The following is a 21545-nucleotide window of genomic DNA, read 5'->3' as shown; positions in this document are numbered from 1 at the left end:
TTTCCAGAAACACAGAATCAGACAGGAAAGTTGTAAATTTTGCAAACATTCAGATGCTGACACAAAAAATTGTTTTGCATCTATCTCTGGGGGACTTCTTGATTTTATATGAAACATGATAAAATTATCATGAATGAAGTCATGATTAAAAGTATATTTTCCAATAGCATATTCAATCTCAACAATTTGTCCCGACTCGGACCACCACCTTGTTGCAGCAGAGGCACCTACCAGATTAAACGTTGCAAATAAAGTACGATTACAACAGATAGCCACAGCATATTCCACTTAACTGGCCCAATTACTTAATCAAAGCACTCCTTGTACCGATAAAACATCAGCACAGTTGCAAAGTTTTGGCCACTCCATGCAAACAGCCGCAAAATCCATACTTGAATACCAGAAACCTCCGAAGAGAAAAATAAGGCATATATGCAACCGAAAGAGGAGGGAAACTATTGTGTCCACGCTTACCAGCTTAGCGATACCTTATAGCTCCAGAAGTTACACAGACTCATCCGATAGCAGTTGTCCTTGGGAGAATGACGAAGCATCATAAACGAGCAAAAGGAAAGGAAGCATAACCAAACAGGCACTGCAAGACGCTCGAAACTACGGTCCCACAAAGCAGCAATGGTGTGCCACCAGCTTTGCGCTGAGGGCATTGAAATCCCAACCAATGTCAGTCTGGAATCCACAAGTAGCTGCTCTGGCGAAGGAGTTCTTGGTAAGCACGCTTTAACTGGAGAAGTGAAGCCTTACTTCGACGACAAACACATTGAGAGCTCTGAATATCAGATCATGACCCTCAAGAATGAACATATAGAAATATCAAACAATTGCAGAAGGACTCGAGAATGTGTTAGGTGAGTTCAACCTGCTGAGATAAATTGTGATGATTATGCTGTACAAAAAAATATAATTTTTTTTTTAAATTACAAGAAACCCCGCACAGATTATGAAAGAGGGCCGAAAAAAAGAAGACACGTGATCTTAACAAATTTAGTTAGTATATGGCTAGTTACTTCGTTTCCAAGGGTCACGAAAAAATTTAATGCCGATACAGCAAGAGTCCCGAAACTGCACTTGTGCTAAAAAAATTTAAAATTTGTGTGAGAGATACTTGTAAGAATGGACCGATATATTCTGGAGGAAATATTACGACGACCACAGTTTGGACACAATCGATTACTCTCTTCAAGATTTATCGTGTGCATAATTTTTGCTGTAAATTTTTAATTTTATGTATCTCCTCCATCTTCGAACATAAACTGAGTTTGGACAAAATATTACGAGGGCCAAAGTTTGAATCGAATCAATTGATCCGTTCGAGGGTTATGGTGCGCTCCAGACCGACAGATGGACGGACATTCCTAAATTGACTCCAAATTGTCTGAAATGGATTTCGTCCAGCATGGATTGGGAAAGGCGTCACAACAACACCTAAAGTTGACACACTGTACTATAGCTAACATAACACAAATCATGAGTATTGTTGCGGATTTGTAGTTGGTCAGAGGTAAAAACATCTTGTCTCCAGCTTCACCCCAGTAAATGAAAGACTTGCTACAATACGGATAGAAGCAAAATTCTTCAAACTTAACTTTATCTGCGCTCACGCTCCAACCGAAGAAAAGGACAGGCCAAATATATATCCTACGAGCGCTTAGAAGAAGCTGCAATCACAACAGATAGCCACAGTATATTAGAAAGAAGAAATCCTAAAATTCTACCAAAGAGAGAAACATCAAAGTTCATGGCTTTGGTACAGGTAGATCTTCCTGTAGAGACCAGCAAGGTAATTTGGTAACTGATACAGATAGTGTGCTAAGGATATGGAAAGAACACTTTTCAAAATTTAATTAATTAATTCTCTTTCGAGTTGAGCTTTTCATCACCTAAGAGATACATTGAAAAATTAGGAGTTTACCGAAGTCCCACGCATCCAACAATTACGCTACGTTTCACGGGTGGTTAAGCCGATCTTCAGGCGTATTAGGATGTTGTTTTTGTGGCAGACGAAGGCAAAGCTTGGTAACTAGTATATATATCGCACTTCATTAGATAAATGCATATGCAAAAATGATGTCAGTTAATTGAAACTCCAAACTTTTCCTAAAGTACTGCTTGGTAATCATATTTTTCAATGTTCACAAATACTATGGTAAGTTTTTTTCCTACGTCATTAGTAATTTCTCTTCTATATCAGAAGATTTTTTATCATCAATTATTTTCTACTAAAGTTTTGACAACCTGATGGTGGCTCAGAATGCTACGACGCCGGCAACCTTAACACTCAGTTGTCGGAGACACAGGTTCGAATCCCAGCCTGGCTCATGCTGAAATTATTTTATTTGATTTAATTTTTGTTGACCTTTGGACTTTCTATCTCTGTTGGTTTAGTTTGGCTTTTAGGTCAGAGAATAAAACAATTTTTTTTGTTTTTATTTTATTTTTATTCTTCCAATATTTCGAACATCATCGGTGTTCATTAAAATTATTTTATTTTTGCCTTATTAAGGCGAAGGTTATTTATAGTGAATTTTTATTTCTCTTTTGAGTTGAGCTTTTCATTGTTGCTACCCAAAAGTAACAAAGATGACGAAGATCCAACATATCCAATCCCAGAAGATGGTACTGAACGTATACCACAGATCCAGTCAATATGAAGTAAAGACAACAATAAACCGGCTGAGGAATAATAAGGCAGCAGGAGCCGTTGGCTTACCAGCCGAGCTGTTCAAAACCGGATGCGCGTACCCGACGATTGGAACCTGAGAATCCGGTGTCCCGTTCACAAGAAAGGAGATGAGACTGTAAGCTCTAACTATAGGGCCATACGTCTTCTCTCTATTGTCTACAAGATAGTGTCAGGGATGTTGTGCGAACGACTAAAGTCCATGGTCAACGAAATAATTGGACCCATTGACCAGATATTTACCCTGCGTCAAATCCTGAAGAAGACCCAAGAGATGCAGATCGACACCTACCACCTTTTTGTCGATTACAAAGCAGCCTTCGACAGCTCCCTACGTTCAAAGGTATTCCAAGCCATGTCTAAATTTGGTATCCCCGCATAGCTCATTCGGCTTTGTAAAATTACTTCAAGTAACAATCGATCCTCAGTTAAAATAACAAAGATCCTCTCCTTACAGTTTTGTACCAAAAGAGGTTTCAGACAAGGAGAGAGCCTTTCGTGTGATTACTTCAACATCCCGCTGGAAATGGTTATACGAGAGGAAAACGTCAAAAGAAGTGGCACAATCTACACCAATAACCAGATGGTACTAGCTTATTCTGATGATATAGACATCATGGAACCATCAGTAAAAGAAGTAACTGATACCTTTGCGAAGATCATAGGAGAATCTGCTAAGGTAGATCTGGCGGTAAACGGCGAGAAGACCAAGTTGATGGTGTCGACACGCAATGCGTCCATAGAGCTCAGACTAACTGTTGAAGTTGGTTCCATATCATAAGAATGAGCTATGACGAACCCAATAAAAAGACTTTTATACGGGCCACTTGACGGTACACGCAGAACTGGCAGGCCAAGGCTTCGAGCAAACAAGTGGAAAAAGAGGTCGAAAAACGCCGTATTCTAAAAAAGCGAAGCAACAAACAGAGAGAAATGAAGATATTTTTTTAGTTCGGCTTATGAATAAATGTTCTGAATGGATCAGTTAGTAAGTAAACAAGTAAAAAAGTATCGGTCGGCTTTGCCGACAGAGATATACCCTCAACCTGTATATATTGAAACATTTTTTTCCCCAAAACGTATGTATTTAAGGGATCATTAGGATTAGAGATTAAAAGTTTTGCGGAAGAGATACTAAAAGGAATGGAATGGATTTACATTGACCATTAAGTAGATCTCCAGCCCCTACATATGGTGCCGTAGGGGATTTTTACATCCTTCGGGATGTTTGCTCAAGAAGTATGGACTTGCCCCTGAAAAAAAAAAACGTTTACCATCGTAATTGAGGCAGCGAATGCAAGTTGCTTCAACAAAAATCAAAGTGATTCGATAGCAGGTCTTAAAGTGAACTTATCCGAAATTTTGTGTGGGAGGTACCGAATGGAGTGGACAAATATAGTCCATATTTGAACCTGATCTATATCTAGTAGATATATTAGGAAGTGTAACGTATCGACCAATTCGGTCACTATCTTCAAGAGTTACCGTAGGAAAAAATTTTCCGAACATTTTTGAACTTTTGTGGGGGAGGTACCTGAAGGAGTGGGCCGATATGGGTTATCTGCAAACGTAAACTATGTTTGGGCAAAATATTACTAAGGCCAAATTTTGGACAGAATCGGCAGATCCATTCTAGAGTTATCTTTCGGTCCAACCACCTCATACGGTGTCATAGGGGTTTTTTGCAACTTTCAGGCTATTTCCTCAGGAAGTATGGACTTGCCCCTAATGAAACTTCTACCGTTGTATGGAGGGCAGTGAATAAAAGTTGCTAAAACAAAAATCAAAGCGATTCGAGAGGTGGCCCTAAACTGAACTTTTTCGAAACTTTGTGTGGGAGGTACCCGAAGGAGTGGACCTATTGAGACCATGTTGGAACCTTATATTACACTGGTAGAAAGTTTACGCTGTACAAAGTATGGACCAAATCGGTCACTCCCTTCAAGAGTTATCGTGCGCACAAACTTTCCGAACATTTTCGAACTTTTGTGGGGGAGGTACCGGAAGGAGTGGACCGATGTAGCTCAACTTCGAACTTAAACTAAGTTTGGGCAAAATATTACGAAAGCCAACCGAATCGGTTCATCCGTTCGAGAGTTATCGTGCGCTCCAGCCAGCAGGACAGACAGACGGACGGACATACCCTCAGCTTGTGTATATTGAAACAATTTTTTCCCAAAATACGTCTGTATTTAGGGGTTTTAAAAATTTTGGGCGTTTGAACCGACAAAAATGTTGATTAGGATTAAAGATCAAAAGTTTTGCGGAGGAGATACTAAAAGGAATGGATCGACAATGACCGTTATGGAAGTGGATCTCCAGGCACAACATATGGTGCAATAGGGGGTTTTTACACTCTTCGGGCTGTTTGCACAAGAAGTATGGACTTGCCCCTAAAAAAAACGTTTACCATCGTAATTGAGGCAGCGAATGCAAGTTGCTTCAACAAAAATCAAAGTGATTCGATAGCAGGTCTTAAAGTGAACTTATCCGAAATTTTGTGTGGGAGGTACCGGATGGAGTGGACAAATATAGTCCATATTTGATCCTGATCTATATCTGATAGATATATTAGGATGTGTAAAGTGTAGACCAATTCGGCCACTCCCTTCAAGAGTTACCGTACGAACAATTTTTCCGAATATTTTTGAACTTTTGTGGGGAAGGTACCTGCAGGAGTGGACCAATCTGGCTTATCTTCCAACTTAAACTATGCTTGGACAAAATATTAATAAGGCCATATTTTGGACCGAATCGGCAGATCCGTTCGAGAGTCATCTTGCGCTCCCACCACCTCACACGGTGTCATAGGGGTTTTTTTTGCAACTTTCATGCTATTTTCTCAGGAAGTATGGACTTGCCCCTGATGAAACTTGTACTGTCGTATGGAGGGCAGTGAATACAAGTTGCTAAAACAAAAATCAAAGCGATACGAGAAATGGCCCTAAACTGAACTTTTCTGAAATTTTGTGTGGGAGGTACCCGAAGGAGTGGACCTATTGAGACCACATTGGAACCTCATATTACTCTTGTAGGAAGTTTACGCTATACAAAGTATGGACCAAATCGGTCACTCCCTTCAAGAGTTATCGTGCGCACAAACTTTCCGAACATTTTCGAACTTTTGTGGGGGAGGTACCGGAAGGAGTGGACCGATGTAGCTCATCTTCGAACTTAAACTAAGTTTGGGCAAAATATTACGAAAGCCAAAATTTGAACCGAATCGGTTCATCCGTTCGAGAGTTATCGTGCGCTCCAGCGAGCAGGACAGACAGACAGACGGACGGACATGGCTAGATCTACTCCAAATTGTCTGAAACACATTTCGTCCAAACATACTTGGGGTCTAAAACCATTATTTCGATGAGGCACATTTTCATCGTATCAAAGTGTATATACCCTCCTTAGCCTAAAGGCTGAGGGTATAAAAATCATTAAAAAATATCGAATAACCATATAATGTACGTATATGATGATATAGTATGACCATTTATATTATAATAGGAACCAATGCCATGGTAAGCCCCAAGCTTTGAATTGTCGAAGTGAGCAAACATATTCTTAAAAGCAGCAAATTAAATGTTTTACTCACATTATTAAATTGACGAAGCTATAACACATAACATAGTTAGGACATATAATATTGTCCCCGAAAATAAAGGAGTCTGAAGCAATCCATATTTCAATAATTAAAATTTCAAGCCCTCTACATTTCAATGGTAACAGTTTTAATAGTTTTGTACCTTTGTCATTGTGATTTTGTAAATATTCCAATTTCCCATTGTGATTGATTCATTAAAGTTAACTGATTAAATGCAACCATGTAAATAATTTAATCTACTACTTTTGTAAACCAACTCATTATTGTTAATCACTACTAAATTACATAACTCTGTAGTAGACGTATTAGTCGCTTCTCATAGCCATTACCTAACAAGAAGAAAATTTAATAAAGTCGCTCAGTTTGTGATCTACTATCTAACGCGTTACATAACCATCAGATAAGATCACAAGAGGTGATATCCATTCTAACAAAGTGCTCCTCCGGCATTCTACAACAATCCTCGCGTTTGTTTTCTTATACAATCTATACCAGGATGTTATAACTTTATTTTAAGACCCAAAATTTTTGTTAATGCCTGCTAAAATCTTAAAATACTCCCATGAACCCCTGAATCCCATTTTAAAATGTGTACAACTTTTCACATAGATTCTGAAGAAAAAACAGCGGAAAAAATACAAATTCCTATTAACCCACACCGTTTGCAAACGCGCGGCATGTTTAAAGTGATAAAAGCAACACCTATTGCCACATATAAAAGACATTAACAAAGAACCTCTTACCCCCCACCAATCAACAAAAAAGAAACAAAAAAAAAAAAAACACTGCAAACGTTGTGGGTTTTCTGGATATTTATTGTAGGCAGGCATCAACTACTGCCTGCAAAATAGCAGTTTCCTGGTAGTGCGACGAAACTGAATTGTATCCCCAATGCATTATCCAACTGCAGGGTGAATACATTTTTCGGAATTTTTATATGCGTTTCATTTTTTGTCCCAGCATAACTGCACTTTGCCATTCATAACGAAACGCAGCAGAAAGAAAACTGTGACCTGCATCCTGTTGAGTTGCCGCTACCACCATTAGGGACCAACTAGGCAAAAAACGATACCATTTGGGCAGCAGTAAAAACCAACAACATCAAATGATGCTGACGATGGTGACGTTGATGGTTTATGCTGTTTTTTCCTTCTGATATTTTTGGGACAAAAATTTTAATTCTTACAAACTTCTGAATTTTACACACCCACCCACACGCTCAAATGTATGTGTGTGCTCAGATAAAATATGATTTACTGACCCATTTATGCTGGTGTTGGTGATAGAAATGAAAGAGAAAAAATGTGCGCCACATTTTTTGCTTTCTTTATGGTTTGTTCTATCTGGGAGCGGAAAAAAAGATTGGATTTGTTCCACTCACACACAAAGTAATTCACGTTTTATAAATCTGATAAAAAATTTCAAGTTTTTTTGTTGGTTGTTTTCTTATTTTATGGGCAAATGCAGTTGTGTCCAGAGCTATTTGTCAATATTAGATTTTTGGTAAAAATGTTTGGAATTGGATTTAGTTTTTTCGATTTATATTTACTTGAAGATGAGACACATATAACTAGTTTAGTTGTTAGGGAGGTATATTAATAGTTACTCAATAGTTGACATTTTTATATATAGTACTATAATAGGGTGGCTATAATTTGTAAGGAGAGGTAATTTTTAGATGTCATTTCGGCTTTGTCGACAGAGATGTACCCTCAGCCTATGTGAATTGAAACTTTTCTCTACGGACAGATCGAATACCGGCTACAAAACAAAAATCATTTTCCTTTTTTCGGACATTTGAACTTATCAACAAAAATGTCAGGAAGCATGGATTTTCCCACGAAAAAACATAATATCGCTGTAAGTAGGACTATAGCGAGTATCATCGATATAAATTTGCAAAGCCGTGTCGAACAGCACTCAAACAAAAATGCTGAACTTTTGTGGAGGAGGTACCCTAAGGAGAAGGCCGATATGAACCGTTTTCGAAGTTAAACTACATTTGGACAAAATATAGGAGGTCCAAAGTTTGGACAATTTCGGTTGTTCCGTTCCACGGATATAGCACAGTACCATTTTAGATACCTTTGTATACCCTCCACCAGGGACGTACGCAAGGGGGATGCTCGAAATGAAAAATGTTCATAATTTTTTTTTAACATTCTGCTTCAAAAATGTCATATTTGCTTAAGTGGGAACCGAGGTTTTGGTATAGCCCCCAGGTTTTGGAATAGCCCCCATATAATGGTACTTCCCGATTTTCGGTATTTTTAACCGAACTGCCTGTAATTTGGAGGAACGTCTTTTCCGCAGGAAAAAGAGAGAGATGGAAAAACGGGAGTTTTAAAAAATTGAGATATACAGGAGCCAGAATGAAGTCCGAAAATTCTACAAAAGAGTCAAGCATCAAACTGATGGCTTTGGTACAGGCACATCCTCCTGTAGAGACAAGCAAGGTAATTTGGGAACTGATACAGATAGTGTACTCAGGATATGGAAAGAACATTTTTTAAAACTGTTAGTATTCAATAGCAGCGAAGACGACGAAGATACCACAGTCCCAATCCCAGAAGATGGTATTGAATGTATACCGCCCAGCCAAGATGAGGTAAAGACAGCAATAAATCGGCTGAAGAATAATAAGGCAGCAGGAGCCGATGGCTTGCCAGCCGAGCTGTTCAAAACCGGAGGCGACACGCTGATAAGGTGTATTCATCAGCTAGTTAGCACCATCTGGCAGGAAGAACGAGTACCTGATGATTGGAACCTGAGTATCCTGTGCCCCGTCCACAAGAAGGGAGATAAGACTGTATGCTCTAACTATAGGGGACAAAAGTCTACTCCCTATTGCCTACAATATCGTGTCAGGGATATTGTGCGAATGACTAAAGACGAGATAACGGGACCATACCAATGCGGCTTTAGACCTGGCAAGTCCACCATTGACCAGATATTTACCCTGCGGCAAATCATGGAGAAGACCCAAGAGATGCAGATCGACACCTACCACATTTTTGTCGATTATAGAGCAGCCTTCGACAGCCCGCTGCGTTCAAAGGTATTCCAAGCCATGTCTGAATTTGGTATCCCCGTAAAGCTCATCCGGCTTTGTAAAATGACCACATAGTCCTCAGTTAAAATTGGAAAGAATTTTTCCGAAGAGTTTGGTACCAAAAGAGGTTTCAGACAAGGAGACAGCATTTCGTGTGATCTCTTCAACATCCTGCTGGAAAAGGTTATACGAGAGGCAAACGTCAAAAGAAGTGGCACAATCTACACCAATAGTCACATGTTACTTGCTTATGCTGATGATATAGACATCATGGGACGATCAGTAAAAGAAGTAACTGATACCTTTATAAAGGTCGAAGGAGAATCTGCTAAAGTGGATCTGACGGTAAACGGTGAGAAGACCAAGTTGATGGTGTCGACTCGCAATGCGTCCATTGAGATCGGACCAACTGTTGAAGTTGGTTCCTATAATTTTGAGGTAGTAAAATACTTCGTCTACCTCGGCACCTCCGTAAACACAACAAACGACATCAGTTGTGAAATAAAACGAAGAATTGTATTGGCCAACAGATGCTACTTTGGTTTAAGTAAGCAGTTTAAAAACAAAACCACATCTCGTCAAACAAAAATAACGCTCTACAAAACACTGATACTACCCGTGCTGATGTATGGCTCCGAAGCCTGGGTACTTGAGCAAGCAGACATGGCAGTGCTTGGTGTGTTTGAGAGAAAAATTCGTCGAAAGATCTACGGACCAATCTGCGCTGACGGTGAATATCGACGTCGCATGAGCCACGAGCTGTATCTGCAATACAACGACATCAATATTGTTAAACGTATCGAGATGCAGCGATAGCGTTGGCTAGGCCATATCAGAAGAATGATCGATGATGAACACGCTAAAAAGGCGTATAAATACGGACCGTTTGGCGGTGCACGCAGAATTGGCAGGCCAAGGAATAGATGGCGCAAACAAGTGAATGAAGATATGAAAAGGCGCGGTATTCCAGAGTGCGAAGCAACAAATAGAGAGAAATGAAGATCTTTTCTTAGTTCGGCTTATGGAACAAATGTTCTGCCAAGTAAGTAAGTAAGCCTGTAATTTGACATTTGAATTGTCAGTGGTCACGAAACTTCTTCACTAAAAATCGTCAACACAGGTCCATGTTTTGACGAACTTTTTTTATACTTTTTTTTAAATTTTTGTGGAGAGGTGCCGGAAGTTGTAGACCGATATTGCACATCTTCGGGCTTTAACTATGTTTGGACAAAATATTACGAAGGCCAAATTTTGGACCAACTCGATTGATCAATTCGAGTGCGCTCCAGTCACCACACATAGTGCTGTAGGAGTTTCCCTTGCCCCTTGAAAAAACTTATACCGTCGTAATGGGGGCTCAGTTAAAACAAAAATCAAAGCATTTCGAGACCAGGGGCCTAATTACGACATTCGATTCGATCGAGTATTTGCTTGTGAATGAAAAAATCGAACTTGATGTATTAACAATTGTTACAATAATATCACAAAATTTTACAAAAATAAATCATTTCGTACATTTTTCTAGCACAACTTCATTCCAAAATTATTACCCAAAATATTATTCACCGATTTTAACAAATATTTCCATTTTTTTATTAATAATTTTGTCTTTTTAGTTTTTGCTTTAAAATAAACACATTTTTACCGTCTACCTTCTTAGTGTACTTTGAAGAACACATAGGTTTTAAGTTAGATTTTTTAATTCACGAGCAAATACCCGATCGATCGAAGCAAATACCCGAAAATTAGGCCCCAAGTCTTAAACTGGACTTATTTTGTGTGGGAACTACCCAATGGAGTGGACCTATACAGTCAATACAGGAACCTCATATATGTTTGGTTGAAATTTCACGATTTGCGAAGCATGGATCAATTCGATTACTCCCATCAAGAGTTATAGTAGGCTCAATTTTAGGAAAATCTGTCAAACTGCTGATTTGACATTTATTTGACAATTAAGGGAAAAGAAAACAAGTAAGAACGGCGTTAACCTGTTATATCCTTCACCACGAATTGTATTGAAGTAAAATGGAACAGTTAGTTTCGTTTCATTTATGAAGAAGAAATACCAAATTTCAGCAAGTTCGGTAAAACAATGTTGCTTACCTTCAAAATACCGAAATTCGGGAGGTACCGTTCCATGGGTGGCTATATCAATACGTCGATCTATACCTACAAATTTCTGGCGGAAAGTTTTTAGACTCAAAGAAGACTAAATACAAAATTTCCGATATTTCGGTAAATTCTTCAAAATATCCAAAATCAAGAGGTACGCTTCTATGGGGGACATAGGAACCTTCGGACCTATACTGATAATTCTCTTCTGGAATATTTTATAACCCCATGGAAGACTTATTAACAAATTTCAGTCTATCGGTGGAATATTGACGTCACCACCTTCAGAATTACGAAAATCGGGAGGCCGACAAATTTCAGTCAGAAAGGCTTTTACCTCCAACAAAGACTAAATACCAAATTTCAGCCATTTCGGTGGGTTGCTGTGGCCACAACCTTCAAAATACCGAAAATCAGGAGGTTCCGTTCTATGAAGCTGTGGACCTACACCGACAAATTTCTGGGAACAAGTTTTATACCCCCAACGAAGACTAAGTACAAAATTTCAGCCATTTCGGTGTGATAATGAGGCTAAAACCTTCAAAAAACCGAAAATCGGGTGGTACCGTTCTATAGGTGCTATATGAAGGCGTGGACCTATACCGACAAATATCATACCCAACGTTTAGTACCCCAAAAGAAGACCAAATACCAAATTTCAGCCATTTCGATGGAATATTGAGGTCACAACCGTTCTATGGTTCTAAGTTGTATACCCCCACCGAAGACTAAATACCAAATTTCATTTCTGAGGAATATTGAGGCTACAACCTTCAAATCGATCGCTTTAAGTTTTATTTTTGTAGCCCTTTTATAAACAGAAGACGTCAGTTTTTGACTTGTTTGGTCCACAACTTCAGTTAAATCATATATTTTTACAAAAATCAATCGATGATGGATTAGACCTTTATGTTCTAAATAAACCCACAAAAATATATAACGAACGTTTACATAGTTTTCGAGATTAAAAGAAAAAACAAACTAAACACAATAATTATGCCGTATATAAAATACATTGGTTTTGTATCACGAGTTTGCTTAAAAATCTGAGCGTACCGCAATGTGGGGCTATACCAAATCATTGACATATACCAAACATTTTGAGTAACCAAACTTCTTCATAAAGGACTCGAAATATTAAATTACTTTTAACTAAGTTTGGAAGAAACGTTTTAAAAAGTTTTAGAGTTATCTTGCACAATAGCCATCTTAATGGTCGCCGACAGGGCTTTGGAGCTTTTGGACCATTATCTTAGGAATTATTGACTTTTTCCGGGAAAAATGTTACCGTTGTAAATGAGACCGCTAGAACAACCTACTCACTTTTTTCCGAATTTTGAGTGGGAGGTAAATGATATTCCAACCTGGTACATGTGCAAATTCTGCACCAATCTGAAACTCCCTGGGAGAATTATCTTGCGGATTTGCCAGTTTGGTTGGTGCCGTCAGGGTTTCTTGGAGCTTTTAGTAGGCCAATATCTCAGGAAGTATGGACTTGGGCAATAAATAAAATATACCGTCGCAATGCACTATAGGTAATTTGGCCTGTTTTTGAGGCAAAAATTAATAGCGGTGGATATGTGGACTTTTTATACATTTTTATTGCTTTATATGTAAAATTAAGATAAAACAAAGAATTACAATGTAAAATTCGGATATAGCGAACATCGGTTATAAGAAACTACGTTTATAGCGAACAAAGTTTTATGTTTCCAAAGAATTTTTCTTAATATTTGTACATACATTGAACTTCTTAAAACGATTACGATTATAACAAACAAAAATTGTTACCCCGCGAGTAGAATTTTTTACAATTTGTTTGGATTTTCAGGCCCGCTTTAAAACACAAGCGATAGCGACGAATTTAAGCACTGTTTCAAATATTATGGCATATGATATTTAAAAGTAGGCTTTAATAAGAATTTTACAGACGAACTTGTTTACAACGAACACCGGATATAGCGAACAACTTTTCTTTTTCCTACCCCATATTCTCATTTTACCTATTTTATTCGTTCCAACCCAATGAACGCGGTTAAAACAAAAGAAAAATGGTTACAATGAACTAAAGTACTGATCCACCAAAAGATTTTTATAAACGTTGATATGTTTAAATATTGATTGGCGAAAAGATCTTTATAAATATTATTTTTTTAAAGGACCAAATAAATCACGCAATCGTGATCCCTAGTTAGAACATATTACGGCTATAATTAACAAAAATGTTGACCACAACACGCCTGTACATTTTTAGAACACCTGGTGAATATTTCTTTAAAGAAAATGTCTTTTTAGTTCAAATCGGATGCTTTTCTGTGTTTAATATTTCCTTCACCAAACAAAAAATTTAAAAAATATATATTTTTCTGCAAGGAGGTCACCTTCAAAAAAGTGATATAACTCAAAAAACGCAAAAAATCGCACCTTGGTAATTATGTAGTTGATTCAGAACCCTTTGCTGAAGATATTCCCGGTAGCAGTATTACGGTCAAAGTTGGACAATTTTGTAAAAGTCTATAATAAAAAACAATAGTTTTGTAAAAAAAATAATTCTTAGGTTGTATCCTATATGACGATTTCTTCTGCTGTAACAAACATTTTGAAGAAAATTATTTCTTAAAACAGAAAGTACACACCACCACTATTCCACTGAATATCATATCTTTGTATTTAATTATTACCAAACTCTTACAAATTGCGTTTAAATTCTTCTCCGACTTTTAATCTTTTTTAACATTTTTTATTTTGTCTTCGAAATTTTGATTTTAACTTCGAATTATACCGCGAGTTTTGAATATTTTTAAAAACAAATTGCACATCCATAGAATTTGACATGTTCTTTCTTCGAATCAAATTAGAAAACTCGCGTTTTTAAAAGTGCAAAAATTGACTTTTTGCCTAAAAACCTGTCCAAATTACCTATAGTACAATGGTTCAGGAATCGATTTTCCTGACCAAAAATCAAAATTTTGTTTTGTCAAAGATATTTAATTTCTATATGGGATTCGATAGTAAACATATTGAAACTAAAGAAACCAAAAAATTAGGTCAACATATTTAAAGGTGTGGGCGTGGTGTGACACTAAAGACGAACATTATCCCCATTTTTGGGAAATACGTAATTTTTGCAAATTTCTGAAAAAAGACGTAGCTATTTCTCGGAAACTATAACAGATGTTGTATTCATTATTTTTTTGTAAGGTAGGTAGGACGTTTTAGTAAATTACCGTAGCGTTTACACGACATTAGTTATTTTATTTTTCCTCAGGTTCTAAATTTTATGAAATTCCAAATTTAGTGCACTAGAACTTTTGTGGAACAACATGGAGCAAAGTTCGGTTTTCACAGAAAGATGACCGAGAATCTCCTCTTTCAGCCCATATATACTTTTGTAACCGTCCCGTTCCGTACGTTTAACACTTTTTTCAATTTATTGAAATTACATGGGTAAAAATGTGTGCTTTTCTATACTGCCCAGCAAAACTAAATGGAAGTGATTCAATGTGAAATCATGATTTCACTGGTTCTTTTGCATAAGTGCGAAAGGAGTCGTGAAAGATCCGATCTTTTTCATCGAATTTTCATGAGTGCAATTAAAGTCGTGAAAGATCCGATCTTTTCATCGAATTTACATGAGTGCAATTGAAGTCGTGAAAGATCCGATCTTTTTCATAATATTGTCATTAGTTTAAACAAATTGATAAGTACCCGCACAATAAATTATCAAATACTCATGTACCAGAATAATTGTGTACTTGCAAAAGTAATTGTTAAAATGAAAATAAAAGTCAGATGAAAGTGATCGATAGTGGCAAAATTTATATACCTTAATTAAAAATACAATGTAAATTGATATAAAACAAAAGACAAATATATTTTGTGTTTGGAAACCTGTTTCGTTTTGTGAATATTAAAAATAAGTATGAAAAAGACCCGGTCTATAAACCACGAGCTCCACCAGTCGAACAACACCGATATAGTAAAACATATCGAGCTGCAATTATTGGGTTGGCTGGGCCATATCAACAGGATGGATAACGATGCCACCGGTATGTTAATACGAGCCATTTGACGTTACGCCACCCGAAGGAAGAACAAAACTCCAATGGAGAGATCAAGTTCGATATGATATCCCAAAGCATGGCATCCAAAGTTAGAGAAGCAAAGTAGAGGATCGGTAAAATAAGTATAAAAGAGACCATAACATGGTAACTATTACAGGATAAGTTTTTTCTTTTGAAATAACATAACAGAATTCAAATTTATACTAGATTTCCCAAATGATGAGCTTGGTTCAGAGATTGACACATAATTTATCGAATATTGGAAAAACGGAACCCCCCAAGTTGAAAGAAATATCTTGCAGCCATCGGAAGAGATATATATGATATTCCAGATTAATATAATATATAATTTTGAAAATTACATAAAAAATAAAGAAAAATAACATCTGACGATACAATTCATCTGTGCATTGTATTCATATTAGTTCAACAAATTACATAATTGTATTGCAAATTTTATTTATGATTGGCGAAAATCCGGATCCAAAGCATTGGTGCAAGAAGCCATGACAATGAACTGATGTAAGAAGCCATGACATTGAACTGGTGCAAGGTGCTATGATAATGAACTGGTGCAAAATGCCATGACAATGAACTGGTGCAAGATGCTATGATGATGAACTGGTGCAAAATGCTATGACAATGAATTGGTGAAAGTGCGTATCACGCCCTTGTAAATGTCATTGGTGATTCACCTAAATTTTCACCTATGACATGTCACTTGCACCCATGATTAAACTCATGATTTGTCATCGAACATTTTGCTGGGTGTTTCCATATAAATTACAGCTTACTGACACAAATTAACATTTTTTTGAGTAAATGAGTTTTTATATAAGTTTTATGAAACCCCAAGGTGAACATTCTTAATTTTTAAAAAAAAAATTAAAATTTCTTGTAAATCTTTTTTTACAAATTTCCGAAAAAAATTTTTTCGACATTGTTTCGATTTTTTTTTTTAGTTTTTTGGTAATTTTATTGTTTATTTGTTGGTGTTTGGCCATCTTTAATACATAGGAAGATATAAAAACCACACAAACCCTCATATTTTGATGAAAAATAGTTAAAAAGCTCAAAAGTTGAACTTTGACAGCTTATAATTCGTCTGAAAGCTGATTGTGTTATCTGTCTAACAACAAAAGAATTATGAAAATATCTCTATCCGTTCAAAAGTTACAGAATTTTGACCAGGAAAAAAACGATTCTGAACCACTGTTCGTCGTAAAGGGGGACAACCTACTGAAAAACATTTCAAAACAATCCGACAGGAGCTCTTAAACTTCACTTCATCGGAATTTTTGTAGGAGGTACCCGAAGGAATGGACCGATATAGTCCATATTCGAACCCGATGAAATAATACCATGTGCAAAGTTTGCATGAAACCAATTGCTCCCTTCGAGAGTTATAGTTCACACCATTTTACAGAAAAATTTTGATTTGTGGAAAAAGTACCCGAAGGAGGGGACCAAAATGGCCCATCTTCGAACATAAACTAAGTTTGAACAAAATATTACGATGCCCAAAATTTGGTTCGAATGGGTTAATCCGTTTGAGAGTTTTCGTACGCACCAGCCAGCCAGACAGACGGACAGACATGGCTAAATCGACTCCAAATTGTCTGAAACTAATTTCGTTGAAACATACCATTATTTCGATGAGGCATATTTGTGGTCGTATCAAAGCATAAAGACTGAGGGTATAAAAATATATAAAAACATCTACCAAAACATTTTGGTAGTTTTCTTGGAAAAAAATCATGATAAATTGTCCTTTTTAGGCTTTACAGGTGGGGTTCACCTTTTAAATTCGTTTTGTAATATAAGCGCCTGCAAAGAAACATAAGTTGCCAGTTGAATAAAGATAATGTTTCTGTTAACATCCCTCGAAGAATAAAGCGTTTTATTTCCTGGTGGTTATATTGCGAAAACCCGAATACTTCCAATAGTTATAGCCAGACAGACGGACGGACATGGTTAAATCGACTCCAATTTTTCTGAAACGGATTTCGTCTAAACATACTTATTTCGATGAGGCACATTTTCATTGTATCGAAGTGTATATTAGGGTTATGACGTTTTGTCATTTTTTTCTCAAAAATGATTTCCTGTAGTTAGAATGAATAAACTTTTGCCTATTAATGTCTAAAATAACATTCATGCCGTTTTATTATAAAAAAGATTCCGCAGAAACCACTTTGATTTTTTTTAAGAAATACTGTGGAATGAAAAGAAAATTTCTCATTAATTATTTCCTATTGCAAAAAATTTAAAAGCTTTTTTATCGAATCACTTTATAAATAAGATTTTATGTAAACTTAGGTAAAAGCTCATGAAAACATCATACAGGTATATAAGGTTGTAAAAAGTCATAACCCTAGTGTATATACTCTCATTATATAAGGTTATAACATTTTGCGCACCACTTCGAAATAGCGATCAAAACTTTGCTATAGCGTCCTATGCTTTCTGTTTTCCTTATTCGGAATTAGATAAAAAAATCGTATCCAATTCGATGCAGGATGAGGTTTATAAAATTACGCCACTGTGAAAATTGGATCTTTTTGTTTATAACCCTAATATCATGACCCAATTTGTCTTCGTATTATCCATTAACTAAATAAATATTACACCAGAGAATGAAAAAAAAACGGAGGTTAGAGTTGAATAGAGACGTGTCGAAAAAAACAGCATCGCTTTGAAGTGGTTTTTGTGTGGATGTGTGCTCTTTCTCATCAGTTTGTTTTTTGTTTTCCCTGTTTTTACCTCAGCTAATTGAAATTGCTTTACAATGGACACTTTTTTCTGTTGTCCTGCTTTTTTACCATCCTCAGTTGTTGATGTGATGCTGTTTCCACACAAAGCTTAAACGTTATAGAAAAATGCACAAAGGGATTTAAATGAAATTATAACTTAATTAAAGAATGCATTTCGTAAACCAAAATCTAATTCTGATCAGAGAGCAAAATGTTTATAAATTTAAATTAAAAAAAATTATAAAAAAATATTGCCATTTAACGACATGATTCACTTTAAATTCAAACTTCCTTAACGTAGCCAATTAACATTAAAATGCAATAAAAACTTGGTAACCATTTTCAAAAAGAAACTTTAAAATAAATTGCAATTTTAGTTCAGTTTGTCATTGACGAAGTAGTTTGCTCCAAATGCAATGATAAAGTTGTCAGTTTTCATCGCGACAACAATGCCTTAAGCGTTTCCATTGTTTGCTGCAAAAGTTGAAGCAATTGTTAAATCTAGCGTAGCATCAGAAATGCTACTTATTTCAATGTAGAACATGAAGAAACGTTTTGTACATCACACCACCGAATGTTGGGCATGACTGGAAGCCTTATTTGTTAAGCTTTCATGGAAAGTTAAGTTAAAGAAACTTCAATGACAATATTTTAATGTTGTGAATTTATTGCATATGACATTAAGGGTGGCAGTAATATTTCATGTTTAAGGGATACAAAGATGTGTCCAGAAAAACTACAAAGTAAAGTGAATCCAAATTGTGGTTTAAACATAATTTTGAAGCACAAAAACCTTAGCACTCACTTCACTGATAGTTGACAAAGATTCCCATATTCATTTTATGTTTTGGTGCATAATATTCACTTATTGAAATATTTATGCTAAAAATATAACGTTCTTCTTACACTCACTTACCATATCGTCTGCATTACAACGTTTTTGGGTACAACACGTCCTAATCACGAAGAATATTCAGTTTCTGCAATGAAAATTAAGAACAAAAATAAAGATTTAGTTTCATACGAACTGCCACAAATGTAAGAAAGTAGAAGGAGATGAAGAAAAAGTATAACATAAACACAAATTTAATTAAGCTAAGACTTATTCTTTGCCATGTAAATATTGTCTTCATTTTAACATGTATTCGCCGGATGTGTTACGAACAGCAAAAACAAGTTTGTAAATATTGCATCACATAGATAAATATCTTAGGAGAAGAAGACATTGTCACAAATAAGCAAATACAAATGTGTACATGTTCATATGTACATAAATATGGATGCATTTCGTTTGAGTTTTGAAATTCACAGTATCTTACAACCCACAAAAAAAATATATATTATTTTAATTAGGATCACAAGGACTGCCGTCATCCGTAAAATTCCTAAACGATTTTCGAAGAGCGAACAAATGTGTACAATGTTGTGGAGTTAGGTGGGCCGACATAGCCCATTTCCACACTTGATCTACAGTCCCACGACGGCGCACAGCGTTTCAGAATAGTTTTTTTCCTGGTTAAAATTCTGTAACTTTTGAACAAATAGAGATAGTTTCATTCATTCTTTTTTGTTCGACAGCTAACACAATCTTACTGTGAAACAAAATACATCAAATTCGGCCTATTAGTTGCACAGGAATTCAAGGTAAAAGTTAAACTTTTGAGATTTTTTACTATTTTTCATCAAAATAAGAGTGTGTACCGTGGTGCAATGGTATGCACACCCGCCTTGCACACATAAGGTTGTGGGTTCGATTCCCCGGCCAGGCAACATCAAAACACTTTTCAACGGTGGCAAAATAGCCCTCAGTAATGTTGGCGACATTACCTGAGTATTTCAGCCATGTAAAACTTCTCTACATAAGTGGTGTCTTAGACACGCCGTTCGGACTCGGCGATAAACTTTATGTCCCATATCATTGAGCTAATACGAATCGGGGTGCACTCATTGATATAGAGAAGTCTCCCTTGTCCCTTATGGGATGTTTGTGGAACAATATGAGTGTTTTTATATCTTCCTATATATATTAAAAATTATGAAAACCCAATAAATAAACTATTAAAATACAAACCAGTAAGGAAAGGATCAAAGTCGGGCGGGGCCGACTATATGATACCCTACACCACTCTGAATATGTAAAATATAAATCGGAGCTATATCCAGATCTTAACCGATTTTGATATAATTTGGCACATTTATTTCCAGACCGAATTCAGTCACACATTCCAAATATCATTGAAATCGGACTTATATATCGTGTTTAGAGCAGAAAATACACGAAATCGGCCGAAAATATATATGGGTGCTATATCGAAATCTGAACCGATTTCGATATAATTTGGCACATTTATTTCTAGACTGAATTCAGTCACACATTCCAAATTTCATCGAAATCGGAAATATATAGCGTATTTGGTACAGAAAATACGTGAAATCGGCCGAAAATATATATGGGAGCTATATCCAAATCTGAACCGATTTGTATATAATTTGGCACATTTATTTCTAGACTGAATTCAGTCACACATTCCAAATTTCATCGAAATCGGAAATATATAGCGTATTTGGTACAGAAAATACGTGAAATCGGCCGAAAATATATATGGGAGCTATATCCAAATCCGCACCGATTTCAATATAATTTTGCACACTTATTGGTAGACCGAATTCAGTCAAACATTCCAAATTTCATTAAAATCGGACGAATATAGCGTGTTTGGTGCAGCAAATACGTAAAATCGGGTGAAAATATATATGGGAGCTATATCCAAATCTGAACCGATTTCGATATAATTTGGCATATTTATTTCTAGATTAAATTCAGTCACACATTCCAAATTTCATCGAAATCGGAAATATATAGCGTGTTTGGTACAGAAAATACGTGAAATCGGCCGAAAATATATATGGGAGCTATATCCAAATCCGCACCGATTTCAATATAATTTGGCACACTTATTTGTAGACCGAATTCAGTCAAAAATTCCAAATTTCATCAAAATCGGACGTATATAGCGTGTTTAGTGCAGCAAATACGTAAAATCGGGCGAAAATATATATGGGAGATATATCCAAATCTGAACCGATTTCGATATAATTTGACTCATTTATTTCTAGACCGAATTCAGTCAAACATTCCAAATTTCATCAAAATCGAACGTATATAGCGTGTTTGGTGCAGCAAATACGTGAAATCGGGCGAAAATATATATGGGAGCTATATCCAAATCTGAACCGATTTTCACCAAAAGCAATAGCGTTC

At 36.3% G+C, this 21545-nt stretch overlaps 1 protein-coding gene across 5 annotated transcripts in view; it reads right to left on the bottom strand.

The window, feature by feature from the left end:
- Positions 1–21545, bottom strand: part of LOC141389216 (cubilin) — a 689676-nt gene that overhangs the window by 414723 nt on the left and 253408 nt on the right. For all 5 annotated transcript variants that reach the window (XM_073960431.1, XM_073960432.1, XM_073960434.1 and 2 more), the window contains exon 4: positions 19200–19263. The gene's annotated coding sequence lies outside the window, so the exon portion shown is untranslated. The remainder of the gene's footprint in view (positions 1–19199; positions 19264–21545) is intronic.

This window comes from Musca autumnalis, unplaced genomic scaffold (assembly GCF_047663935.1).
Source record: "Musca autumnalis isolate F117 unplaced genomic scaffold, ASM4766393v1 scaffold_1, whole genome shotgun sequence".
NCBI lineage: Eukaryota > Metazoa > Arthropoda > Insecta > Diptera > Muscidae > Musca > Musca autumnalis.
Note: the sequence above shows the minus strand (reverse complement) of the source record. Positions and strands in the feature narration are given on the sequence as shown.